General features: G+C 41.2%; 1 protein-coding gene across 2 annotated transcripts in view; it reads left to right on the forward strand.

Annotated features, from left to right (window-relative positions):
* The first annotated feature begins 333 nt into the window (after window positions 1–333).
* Window positions 334–13,374, forward strand: part of STXBP6 (syntaxin binding protein 6) — a 91,013-nt gene continuing 77,972 nt past the window's right edge. The window contains exons 1-2 of one of the 2 annotated variants that reach the window (XM_068193013.1): window positions 334–503; window positions 5,628–5,704. The gene's annotated coding sequence lies outside the window, so the exon portion shown is untranslated. The remainder of the gene's footprint in view (window positions 504–5,627; window positions 5,705–13,374) is intronic. The other variant, XM_068193015.1, reaches the window with a different exon arrangement.

Raw genomic sequence — 13,374 nt, forward strand, 5'->3', positions numbered from 1 at the left:
CCCCGGCCACGGCGGGCGCACGCCTCTCCCGCGGGGCGCTCTCGCGCAGCGGCGCTGCCGCCAGCCCGGCTCCACGGCGGTCCCGCGAGCGCGGAAGCGGCGCGCAGCCCCCAAGCAGCAGCGTTTGAGGATCCCTCCCTTCAGCGATCCCAAACTCCGCTCCAACGCGCTGATTTCCTCCTGCCTCCCAAGCCAGCTTCCTGCCCGCGCTGCCACCGCTTCTCCCCGGCATCCCGCCGCGCCGCGCCGCGCCGCCGGCTCGCGGGCGGCCCGGGACGGTGGCGGCGGGGGCGGTGGGCGGCTCGCGGGCGGCCGCGATTGGCGCAGCCGGCGCACGTGGGGCCGCCTCTCGCCTCGGCGCTGGCAGCGCGGCCGCCGCCGCGGGGCACGGCAGGGCAGGGCGGGGAGCGCACCGGGCTCCGCTCCGCGCGGGTCTCCGCGCACCGCACGCGGCGCTGCGGCGGGGAGGGGAGAAAGAGGAGTCAAGCCGAGCCTGCGGAAAGGTGGGTGTGGGGGCGGTAGACGCCGCGCTGCGGGTCGCGGTGGCCGCGGGGCGGGCGGGGGCGATGTGCCCATCGGTTCCCTCGGTGGCGCGCCGCGCTCGCCCCGTTGGGGCTGCCGGCTGCGCGGCGCCCGCGGGCGGAGCTCTCGGAGGGAGCGGGGCAGCGAGTTAGTGATCAACTCCGCGGTGGCGCCCTCCGCCCCGGCACGGCGCCGGGACCTCCTGGGCGCGCCGGGGGTGCCGGGCCGAGGCTGCCGGGTCTGCGCCCCGGGGGGAGGCGGCCATACCCGCGGGCGGGGACGGCGCTGCCGGAGCCGCGGAGCTCCGCCGGGCGCCGTCTGCGGCGCGGCTGGGGCGCGGCGGGCGGTGCGTCCGGCGGCGCAGCCCTTCAGCCCTCGCCGTCGGAGGCTGTGAGAGCTGGGGGGGCCGGCCCTGCAGGCGCCCCCAGGCACAGGAGGCTTTGCTCTGACACCGGCCCCGAAGTCTGCGCTGTCTGGAGCCGCTAGTACAGCCCCGGCGGTGGTCGGTCCCCGTCGACCGTCCTCGGGAGGTTCTGCGGGTGGTGAAGAGCAGCACAGAACCGGCCAGTGAACGTTAAGCTGATGTACTGGTCCCCTTCCAACACGAGGTTTCAAGAGTAACCTTGACAGTCCAGTGAAACGACCACCACCATCTTCCCTGAAAGCTGTTTGAGCCAGCTTTGCTAATGAAAGAGTAAAATCTACAATAGCTGTCGTCATTATCTACTTGTCTTGTGCTGATGCTGATGAAATCTGAAGTTCAAGGAAATATTTACCATTATTTAGAGAAATGTGTTATTTGTTTTTCATCATATTTTGCCCCCTGTCAAACAGAGAAGCTTATGTTTAAGGAATTACATCACTTTGCAAATCCCTCTATCTTTCTGTAAATAAAAGCTGTCTTTTAGGATGTCTTCAACTTGGCTGTTTTCCTTTTGTGAGTCAGAGCTAGTGTTACTGCTTTTCATTGCTTGAACGGGCTCCACAGACCCATGACACCTCTCTTAAGAGTCTTAAGAGTTGTTGCTCATATGGGGATCATCTGGCAACTCTGCTTAACGTTACTGAGGCAGACAGGACCTTTTCCGGCCTAAAATACTGGAAGATGACAATACGGTGTCTTGATTTTTCTTTTGATGATGCGATCAAATCAGTGCTGCAGTGACTAACTGTAGGGGAGGTCTGTAACGTGTCATCTCTTGTAAGGGAGGAGTAAGCAGAGGGCAGGGAAGTTGTATCTTGCTGGTGATGCATTGCGTTAGCTACTCAGGGGTTTCTTTTTCACATTTGTAGTTTCCAAGCACACTTCACCCCTGATTTCTTCTGTAATTCTAGTAAGTTATTTTAATGAGGCCCTAAGAACTCAGAACGTAATGAACACAGAAGAATACTTGGGGTAGTTTGAATGCAAGTAATCATAATGGAGAGCTGGGCATAATTTTTTTCCCCCCATGCTCTGTCAATAGAAATTTACAACTTCTTACCCTTAGGAAGACTGTTCACTGTGGGGCTGATGTTAGTCTGCTTAGTAAATACTTGAAAAAGTCACTTTCAGTGAAATGTTTAAGGCCTTTCTGCTTGAGGGAATGCAGTTATGTTGTAGTCATGCCCCCTAATTTCCTGTCTATTACTCTTGATTTTCTTTAGGACTATGCCTTAAAAGTTGCATGTCACCTTTAAAAATGCACTAAGGTAAAACAATGAAAATAAAAAGTACTGTAACATTTTGAGTGTAGAGTGAAAGCACTGTTTTGGAAGTTAGCCCAATCACCATTTTGTGATAGCTTCCTCAGGTGAAGGACTTTCCAGGTGGAAAAAAAAGGCTGTGAAAAATTGTACAATGGAAACTAAAAGGGGTATCTTACCCTTGAGTAAGAATTTTTGCTGTGGTAACTGAGATTTCTGTTAACTTGCACATGTTGATTGCTCATCTCTATTTCATTTATTCACAAGTTTCTGAGAGTCTCCTAGACATGGTCTGGATAGGAGCATGTAAAGTCAGGGAAGTGTGATGATAACATGGTGTTATGAGCTATAGAAGGGTAAAGAGAAGTATTTTGTTTTATTTTTTCTTCCAGATTTGTGTTCAGATCACCTCGGTCCAATGTGGATGAGGGATGTTTAGACAGTGAAGATAATATAAGCCATTTATAAAGTCCTCAGTATGAAGGGGTTTTTTTTCCACCTAGCTGAATATTTTTTCTTTGTACTACTTAAGGCTACTTTTACTAGAAGTTCACTTCTTAATTAAGATTAATTCATTAATAGGTACTTCTTGTGTTCATAGTATTGTTATTAGATTAAAGCATACATTTTAGAAAACTTAAAAATACCTTTTTTAAAAAATGCAGCTTATAAGATTATATGGGATAAGATGTCTTCTGTTTTATTATGAATAAAATTTTATTAAATGCCAGCTCTGTAAAATAGTAGCTGTTAGTCTCCTTTGGGGAGAAGCATGCTGTCTAAGTAATAGTGCACTGGTTCTTTCTTTCTTCTTTCCTTGTAACTTAATGTGTATTTCCAGTGTCCAGCTGGTAAGCTGACATTGCCAAGGTTGTACAAAAGTGTTTTAATCACAGGTGTTTGGATAATATGATAGTAAGACAAACTTGTTTTCTGTTTTTAACCAAGCTAACATGTGTGCAGAGAAAAATCAAGCCCTTCAAGAGAATGCTTATTTTTCCTAGTCCTGGCTGGTGATCTACTGATGGAGATTTGAAAAATGGATGAACTAAAAAGCCTTGACATTAATTTATATTGTATCCAGACATGCCAGTGAATTCATGAATACACTTTTGCATATGACTGCAGCAGTTAGTGCTGGTTTAACTGTATAGAAGCATGTTTAAATTTAGGCTTTTGGTTTGCCTATTTCTTGTTATTCTCAGTCAGGACATGCAAACTAGGATGTATCTAGTATTTTATCAGTGGTAATAAAACCTGTGTGATTGTTTACAGTTTCTTGTTGTGTAGCATTCCTTGGTTATACAGATCTTTAATCTTATCCCCAACAGATTCCTTAAGCTTGGAGAAAAGGAGGGGAAAATAGTAATAATAATTCAAAACAAGAACTATGTTAACATGAAAAGGGACTATTGGTTTTTCTGCTTAAATGATGTTATAGAACATTTAGGATGTGGTGTGCAAGGAGGATCTCTGGTTTTAGGGAAGTGGGAGGAAGGACATTGCGTCTCATTACCTTTTTTTTTCCTACTCTGCCTAATCTGCTATCACAGAAAGGAATGACGATTTTTCAAAAGCAAATGCATTTCTGAAGCTATTTATAGCAGAAATAAACTCATGAAATGTATTCACTGGGTAACTGAGGGCCAAAAAGATATTAGACCATTTAACAAAATCATTGTATTCAAACTCATTTAAAACTGCCAGTATCCTCTTCCATCCTGAAAAATCTTTTCCTAGTCGTCCATTTTTCTTTTTCCAGTATACATTTGTTGGAGGCCCAGTTGACTTCTGGCATGTGTTGTTCATTGTGGTGCTCTAGAGCTCGTAGTTGAACATTAAGCTGCCTTTTTCCATCCTAAGCTTAGGCAGACATCCTCCTCACCTGAGTTTTTTTGACACACTCAGTGCTGTGGGCCTTCTTTGTCACAATATAAAAGATTCCTTTGTAAATGGGATTGCATGACTGTGAGTTAGCTTGATACATTACATATTCCTACCTTCCCTTTCATAATATTTCTTTGCAGATAGTTTTGGGGAAGGATTCCTGCTGTGCTGAAGTGCTGCAGGTCTGGGAACAGTTTGGACTGTAATGTTCCTGGAAGGATGGGCTGTGTTCTTTAAAAGACAGCAATTGTATTGGATTTCTGATGCTTGGAAGATCCAAGTTTCTCTATGTGTGTGTTGTCAGTTTCAGACTTTTATATGTAGATAACAGTGGTAATCTACTGTCAACAGCCCCAAGGGAAAAAAAAAATCCAGTCTTTAGAGTTCTGTAGCATTTTCCTTAATAAAACAGGAGCATTGTGGGAGTTCAAGGTTGCTCAGCGGTGCAGAATTCTTACCAGTGGCTATGAATACAAGTTACTGAAGGTTTTACGGTTATGAACTGTGGATTAAAGTCCAGCACTGAAAGCTGAACTTGGGGTTTTTATGCCCTTTAAACTTGGTACTAGTCTTGCTGTAGACGTGAAAATGGTGCCAGTTCCTTGCTGGTAGGCATCCACTGCAGGTGAGCTTTGCACCTGGGCCTTTGCCACGTTCTTCATTGCATGAAAGTTACAAGATTCAGGGAGACAAAGAAGTGTCTGGTATTTTTCCACAAGAAAGGGCCAACAAAAAAAACTTGTATTCAGCTTCCATTAGTGTCTTAAGGAAAGATTTAAAGGTGGGTGTTTAAACTCAAATTTACAACTTAATTTTGTCATTTTAAAATCTAGATCTATGCTGAAGAGGTTGCCTTAAAGAAGCAGTCTGACTTAAAAGTACAAAAACCCCCAGAAGATCACAGAACTGTAGAAGAGCTGAGTTGGGATGGGGCCTCTGGAAGTTCCTTTTTACAATTTTATTATACCATTCTCTTTAGGACAAGAGCTGTGTTAAGCTTAGCTTTTTTTGGACAGTGGTCTCAGGCCCGTGGTGTGATTCTTGGGCTTGTCTGTGCAAGGCCAGGAGTTTGACTTCATGATCTTTGAGGGTCCATTCCAACTCAGGATGTTCTATGATTTGTTTTGGGAGTTATAGAAAGGAAGTTGCAGCTTGTAAATATAGAGGTTCACTAGTATGAGGGGATGTCAGACAAAGAAGACTTTGTTTTGTGAGCAGACAGCTGAGTGAAGTCAGAGGCACATTCACAGATGGAATGGAGTTCTTGGTTACTGGAACTGAAATTTTCCTAACTTACATTTTTTTGAGCCTTAAATGGGGACCTTTTAGAATCATCTTACATTGTGCCCAAGCTATTAATTTTTGTCTTGATCAGTACAAAATTTCAGTTTCAGTATAAACACACTTTCAATATGTTCTTTGAAAAAGCATTATTCTTAACTGATTTTAGTAAAACTCACAACTTAAGAAAATTAATATGTCAATTGTTTAGTTAAAACATCGGTTTTACTGTAGCCTGTGTGCATTTGCAGCTGTTCAGGAGTGACTGTCAAAGAAGCAAAGAATGATTCAACAGCATATGAGGTGCTGGATGCTTCCCACATCATTGGTAATGTATGATCTGTATTTGAAAAATGTAACCAAGACTAAATATTTACATGTTTTAATTTCTTTTGGGCATTTGACTAGTTTGACTATAATATTGGACTGTGTTTGTTCTAAGTTAGGGTATTTGGATCACTTTCAGTTTACCAGGGCCTGAAATATACATACAGAAATTCATGATGGAAGTGTTTGTTTTGAAGATTCTGATTTAACTCCTGTGGAAGCTAAAGTCTGTAGCTGACTTCACTTGAGCAGAGCAGGTAGGCAAGCTTTGTCCCATAGAGTTGCTTTAATGTTTCTGTTTCCTATGTAGTATCTAGTAAGGCTTCAGATGTTCCTTTAGTATGTATCTATAGAACTAGATAATGTGTTTCTTAGATGCTGAGACACAGATACAGTACATAATCTATTGTTTAAATATCCAAATACAGTATTAAGGATTTGCCATAGGTGATCAGTTGTACCTTGCAGAATTGTTAGTTAACCTGCACTTAGACACAGATTGCACTTGTGATTGAGTCTAGGCTTAAAACTAGAGTCTTTATGTCAGTTCTGCATTGACTTGTGAGTTAATGCTGTCTACTTAGGCACCTGATTGTCTTCTGACCTGAGGTGTCCACATTTCCTGTCAAGTCAGTGGAAGGAGTTGAAAGCCTTGGGGGCATGAATCACAGCGTTGTAGTGTTTCACGAAATAGTAATGACATTACTTCAGTAAGAAGTATTAAAAAGCATGAACAAGAATAGCTTTTATGTGCGCTGGGAGTAAGACAATACAATTTTGTGACTGCTGTGTTAGCTGAAGGTAGCTGTGTCTGTTGGGTTACACCTCATTTACATATCTTGACACACCACTGTCCCTGCTTGCCCCAGTTTGCCAAGGTCAGATTGAATTGTGGGCAGTTCATGTCCCCAGCCTAGGAAATCAGTTGCATGGGGGTGTCTCTTGAGAAAACTTTGGGAAGGTAAGCTAATTGATTATCTGTGATTTTTTTCTGGAGGAAGCTAGGACTTAGGACCTCTAACTTACTTTAATGATTTTATGGGATCTGAAATATGACATTTAGTGTCTTAAAAATAAATTCTTTGTGTCCAATATGATATTTTAACTCAGATCCCTTATCTGACCAAAGGCTAATGTGACAGCCTTTAAAGGATTAAGAAACCAGTGTGCCTATACCTCAATTAAGGAATTTAGTAGATAGGAGCTGTGTATAGGGCATCTTCAGATCCTTGAAAAAATTACATAAAAGACTAGTTTCAGGTTCTGCTTGGTTGCTAGATGAGGTTTCATTTTAGAGGACAAGAAGTATGCAATTAAAAAATATTAGACTTCATTAGCTTTTAATTTTTTTTGGGTAAACATTATGCATTTATCCTCCTAAAAAGAAAACTTAAAATATAAGCTCTGTAAACTAAGAAATATACTGGATTTAGTCATGTAATGTAAAACAACACTGCATTAAACTGCCCTTCTTTTGGTGGTAGTTATTGTGAAAAATAAGCAGTGTTTTGGAGTGGGAGTATAAGGGCTTATGATGGTTCCAGATGCCTGTGGGCCCAATTCTACTCCTAGTTACTTCTGTATAAATCTTCTCATTTATTCTTCTAGAAATGACTGCTTATTTGTGGAAGTGGGCAGGTCTGGGCTGAGGCAAGGCTTGATCCTGTTGTCCTTGGAGTGCAATAACAGTGCTTCTGCATTCCTCTTAAGGGGGTGATAAGACCGTGTTTGCAGCTCTGCGTTCTGTTCCTCTTCACTAGTTTATTAGGGAGCTGATTTGGTTTTCTGGATGTTTGGGTAAAGAAAACTGGGAATTCTTCAGTAGTATCAGACACTTGTTTATTTCATGTTTGTCCCCTATGGAAACTTGTGAAGCAGGATATAGTCAAGATGCTGACATAGCTTGTGATTAGTTGCTTGTTTCAAACAGTAATAGCTGATGTCTTCAAATCTTAACTTGAGAATACTGACTGGTTTTGTGTGTGAAAGTAGGCTCGTTATTCATTCAGAAGCTAAATTTGCAGTTTTGTTTTTTGTTTCTTCTATTCCGTTTGGTTACAGTGGAAAGTGCAAGAATGGATTGTCTTTGACAGTAACCCAGGTACCACTTTGGGTACTAAGTGAGGCTTCCTTACAGCTCTCTCTGAGCAGTGATTAAGCTGAAGAATGCATTTGTGCAGCTCTGTAACACTGACCTGGTGGTCCCATAAGTGCTTAGCAGATGCCAACAGAGCATACATTCATGGGCTGGGTGTGGTGACCCCTCATTTTTTGCAGAAGGAAATGGTCTTAAATGAGTTGTTCAAGGTGATATCTGTGGTAAAACTGTGATAATAATATAATACATCTTTCTAGTTCTGTTTTTATAGATTATCTGCATATCAGAGTTTATCTTTTAAGCAGTTCAATAAGAAACTTGTAATCAACTCAGTGTGCATTTGAAGGCCTCTTAAAAATTTGTGAATTCATGCTATGGAGAATCTTGCCCAATGTATAACACAAATATCTTCCCTTTCCAGTTTTAACAAACCTGTAACTTAGGTTTATAGAGTAAAACAGGCAGTGATGTATATGGACTGTTTTTCTGTCTCTTTCATGGTGCATCTGTTGTGTCTTCCTCTGTGTCTGACATAGTTTGTGCATGTACATCACACAAAGTCTGTGCATGTCTCTGCACAGAGGGAAATGAATTTTCACAGGTGGAGCAATGAAAGCCACCCTTGTGAAGGTGTAGTGTCTGGGTGTTTCATAGGGAGCTGGTTTGGTGGCTATGAGCATTTTCTCACTTCCTGCTGCTGACAAAGCAGTAAATCCCTGATTGTTTTTCTCTGTGTTCCCCCCACTATGTGGATTTATTTCATGTTCTTACAGCACAGGCTTATCTGAACTTCAGGAGGTTTCCAGCTTTGACATAAGTGCTCATACTTATTTTTGCCTTCTCATTTAAACATTTCTCCTCCCTCCCTTTTCAAAAGGGTGGCATGAGGTGAGGTTGTCTGTTATGACTAAAAGGGAGTCTTGCTTTTCTGATAGAGGGGTAAATACGTACGTATTTTAGCTTGCAGTAAGAGGAAAATCCTTTTCATTTCACTCAGTGAGCTATGCTGAGGAGGGGATAGTAGGGATCAGAAAAATGGAATCCAGACTGTGATATAATGTATTGTAGTATGTTATGTTGAATAAAATTTTCTGAAAATAGAAGAGAAATTTTAGAGGACTCCCAGGAAGTGCAGCAATTCCCCTAGAAACATGTCTGAGATGGGAGGAAATGAGAGTTCAGTACCACTGAAAACACAGAGAGGTGCAATGAGTTGTCTTCTGAGGTGTGGGAGCTATGGAAGGTATTTATCTGATTAATGAACCAGTAGCACTGGTTCAGCTGTCTTCGGTGGACAAGGATTATTTCTGTAACATGGTCTCAGCTGTGTCTGACCTCCTAATCTCACTCTATTTTCTGCCTTTATAATTTTGTCTGTTTCTTCCTCATTTCTCACTATTTTTTATCGTAGAAACCCTTGTATGTGATTTTAATCATGAGGCTGTTCTCTTTCAAACCTCATTTAGCAGTCCCCAGGGACTTCTTAAGGGACTTAACAGGTGTGTATTTCCCTGTCATGCTTCAGTTTAAACATTAACTTTGGCATCTTTGGTCAAAGAAAGTTGACTAGAGATTGATTGATTTCCTCTATTTCTCACCTTTCTTCATGTTCTTATTTCCTCATTTAAATAATTATACTTTGCTAGTTTATCTTGGAAACTAGGTAGCTTTTGGGAAGAGAAAGATGTGACCCAGATGACTGGAAAAGGAGAAGGATTGTGCCCATCTTGAAAAAGGATAGAAAGGAGGATCCTGGAAGCTACCAACTTGCCAACCTCACCTCTGTGCCTGAGAAGGTCATGGAACAGATCCTCCTAGAAGCCATGCTAGGGCACATTGAGGACAGGAAGGTGACTTGAGACAGCCAGCGCGACTTCACCCAGGTCAGGTCCTGTCTGATCAAGTGGCCTTTGTTGGAGTGACTCCATCAGTGGACAAGGGAAGCTACAGATGTCGTTTAGCTGGACCTTCGACAAGGTTCTCCCCAACAGCCTTCTCTTTAAATTGGAGAGAGAAGGATTTGCTAGGTGGACTGTTAAACAGATGAGACATTGGTTGGACAGTCCCATCCAGAGGGTAGTAGTCAACAGCTCAGAGTCCCAAGGGACATCAGTGACAAGTGGTGTCCCTTAGGGATCTGTAAACTGTGTTATTTAGTATCTTTATCATTGACATAGACAGAGGGATTTAGTGTACCCTCAGCAAGTTTGCAGATGACACCGAGCTGAGTGGTGTGGTTGACATAGCTGAAGGATGGGATGCCATCCAGAGGGACCTGGACAAGCTCATGAATTATGCCCATGGGAATCTCAGGAGTTTTAACAAGACTAAGTGCTGGTGCTGCAACTGGTTGGGACAAGCCTTGGTATCAGCTCAGGCTGGGGGTGAACAGATGGAGAGCAGCCCTGCCCAGAAGGACTTGGGAGGTGCTGCTGGCTGAGAGGCTGGACATGACCCAGCCATGTGTCCTGGAATTGGATTTTCTTTATGGTCCCTTCAACCCAAGCCTTTAAATAGTTCTGCAGTTGTGTGACTTAATTTGTAGTTTCCATTTCCCTATTCTTTCAATTCTACTCCCCTTTCACAACTTTTCTTCTGAGTTATATGCTTTAAATGAAACAACAAAGTTATTGATGATAAGGGATGAAAGTTAAGTGTTCTGCGAATGCCACTGTGGTATGTTCTGGTCTTGCCAGATGGGTTATTACACTCTGTGACAGGATGTGAAATATTCCACACACATTGAGTAAATAATAGCTGTTATGAATAAATGCTTTTAAATTAGCTGAGCTGCATAACTTGTTTCTGAACATCTTAAAATGAAAAGCCTGAAGAAATGTAGATAGAATAAGGAAGGACCTGGAATTATGTTAGATATCTAATTAAATGGTTGCCTCTTATTCTGTTGTGGAACAAAAGAAGCCAATGCTTTGCCAGTGCTAAAGGGTCACTGAAAAGAAAAAGACAAATTTGAAGTTGTGGGTGGTTGTTTGCCTCAGTATGGTGCTGGCAAATCTAATATACTTTATTATGTGCAGAGTATTGTGTATTTAATTAAGCTTAAAATGTGAGTAATGTACATTCAAAGGCAAAAGAAATGCATCTGTTATCTTTTAATCTTTCATTGAATGGAGCAATTGATTTCAGTGTAGGATTATCTGTATTACAAGGTACAGGACACTGAAGGCCTGCTTCTGGTTGGCATTTTTCATTGTTCTAAAATGTCTGAGCACTTTAAGTATGGGTAATGTCTATGTAGTACTTTGAATTTTCTAATGTGTTTCTTTAAAATTATTGGTTAAAGGTTATCTTTAGTATACATAATTTGTAAATTAATTACATATTTATGTGTATGTGAAATCTTTGTTTTTTAAGAGGTGCATTTGCATCTATGTATAACCACAATATTTTCGTGTTTTTTTTTTTTTTTTTTTTTTTTTTTTTTTTTTTTTTTTTTTTTGTCTTTGGCCTGAATGGACTTCTGAGAAAAAAAAAATTGGGAAGTGTATTAGCAGTAGATCCTTGCTTGATTCCAGATGGATATCTCTCAGTTCTCTTGGGGGTCCTATGAAATTGTTCTTTCCTACAGTAATAAAATAGTCTCTCAAGTATAAATGATGCTAGAATTGTCAAGCTGAGCAAGAAACTAAAACTAATGAGTTGCAAAGAATCCCAAGTATGCATCTGGCTATTAGGGCTATACCCACAGTTTTGTGATATCTTTATTTGGGAAAACATCTCTTGCTTTCTTTACTTGCTGTGCAGATGGCCATACAAAAGATTGCTCTTAGAATAAAGACTGAAACATCAGTAGGCATAGTAGATAAAAGCACAGAATGCTTAACACTCTCTTTCTTAATTTCAGAATCTTTTTCTTATGAGGATTTAGAAGCAGCTCTTATAATGATGTAGCTTTTGAGAAATTAGTATCCTTGTAAAAGCCAGATGAAAGCTTTTTAAGAAGTTGTAAAAACAATATTTGTAGCATGTGCTATGTGCCTACACTCATGGCTCTTTTATTATTGATGTTGGTTTTTACAGAGTTGCCTGTCCTTTGAAACCTTTCTGTATGAAATTTTCTTGGAGAGACAGAAGGTTCTAAAATACTAATAGATCTTGTAGTCTGTAACACGTGTACTTTGCAAATGAAATGCTTCTTTCTTTTTTCAGCAAATGGAGTAATGCAAATCCTTTTTTGAAGAAAAAACCAAAACCCTAAGCTTCCCTTTCCCTCCTTTTCCCCCTGCCCCAAGTATTTTGGGATATTAACTTTAAGAACGTAGTTGACTTTTCATCTTTGAAAACTTTCTAACATGTAGACAGGAATAGTAATTTTTTTTAATTACTGCAATCCTGATAATATCCCACTTTTTAGAAAGTGATTAGTTCTGTTGGACTCTTGAAAGCATATGAAGTTGTGGAATACTAAGTTCAGCTACTTTAGTGATGAATGACCAGAATAAAGCACATGTAGCTTTCATTTAGGGTGCACTAAGACCCTAATAAGGATATTGCCTAGTGGGTCTCTTTTCTTGGAACTTCCCTGCCTATCTGTATACATTGTGTTTCATTGGTGGCCTCTCTGTACTTGTCAGGCTGAATAAAGGCTGTTAGTTTATATTGACTCAGCATCACCCCTGAAATGTATACTGTACATCTGCATTTTATGTAAACTTACTGTTAAAAAACCCCAAACAACATTTCAGTATTTCTTATATCTACCAAGGCTTGGATTCAGACCTGTGAGTGGGTGGGTTGTTTTGCTTGAAGACTGAAACTTACATATGCAACCCTGAGAAACTGTTGTGGTGGTAACATGATAGCTGATACTTACTGGGTAAGGATGAAAATGTTATATGCAAAGCGAATGTGTGCAAAATCAAATAGGTCTGCCTTATATCTGTGGGGTATGGGAAATTTTTGGTTCATTTGGGTGTTTTTTTTTTTTTTTGCTTTTGTCTTTTGTTTATACTGTGTTTAGTGTATTTTATTAGTGATAACATCCATCATGAAATGCATGGCTGAATCCTTGCATAATGGGAAAGCTACTGAAAGAGCTCTTAAGTATAAGTAATTATCTGTGAGGCTTTACCTACCTGTCCTGAAGATCTCTCTCAGGGATTTCTCCAGTTGTTGAACATAATGAGCACAGACCATCATTAACTTTAAAGATACTTGTGTGCCTCACAGGATTCTGGGTCTCTGTTGAATGGATGACACTGATTTTCTTCCTCTTTGAGGAAGACATTTCTCCTTTCTCTTAAATCTGTCCTGTCACTGTTACACATTTGTCTTCATATAAAAATTAGTAGGGGATTCCCTTCCTTTTCTTGTTTCCTTCTTTCTTAAGTTTCTTTCTCATTGTTCTGGTGTTGCATGCTTGGATTGCCTTTGTTTTATCTTCTATTCCATCCCTTCACCAAATTTCACACAGGTATGGGTGATTAAAAAGACTGGAGTTGCATCAGGTTACCTACTTGGGTTACAGCATGATTATTGTGAAAGCTTAATATTGAAAGGAGAAGATTTCAAAGAAAAGTGTTAAGCTACCAGCAAATATGTACAGAACCTTG

The sequence above is a fragment of the Anomalospiza imberbis genome, chromosome 6 (assembly GCF_031753505.1).
Source record: "Anomalospiza imberbis isolate Cuckoo-Finch-1a 21T00152 chromosome 6, ASM3175350v1, whole genome shotgun sequence".
NCBI lineage: Eukaryota > Metazoa > Chordata > Aves > Passeriformes > Viduidae > Anomalospiza > Anomalospiza imberbis.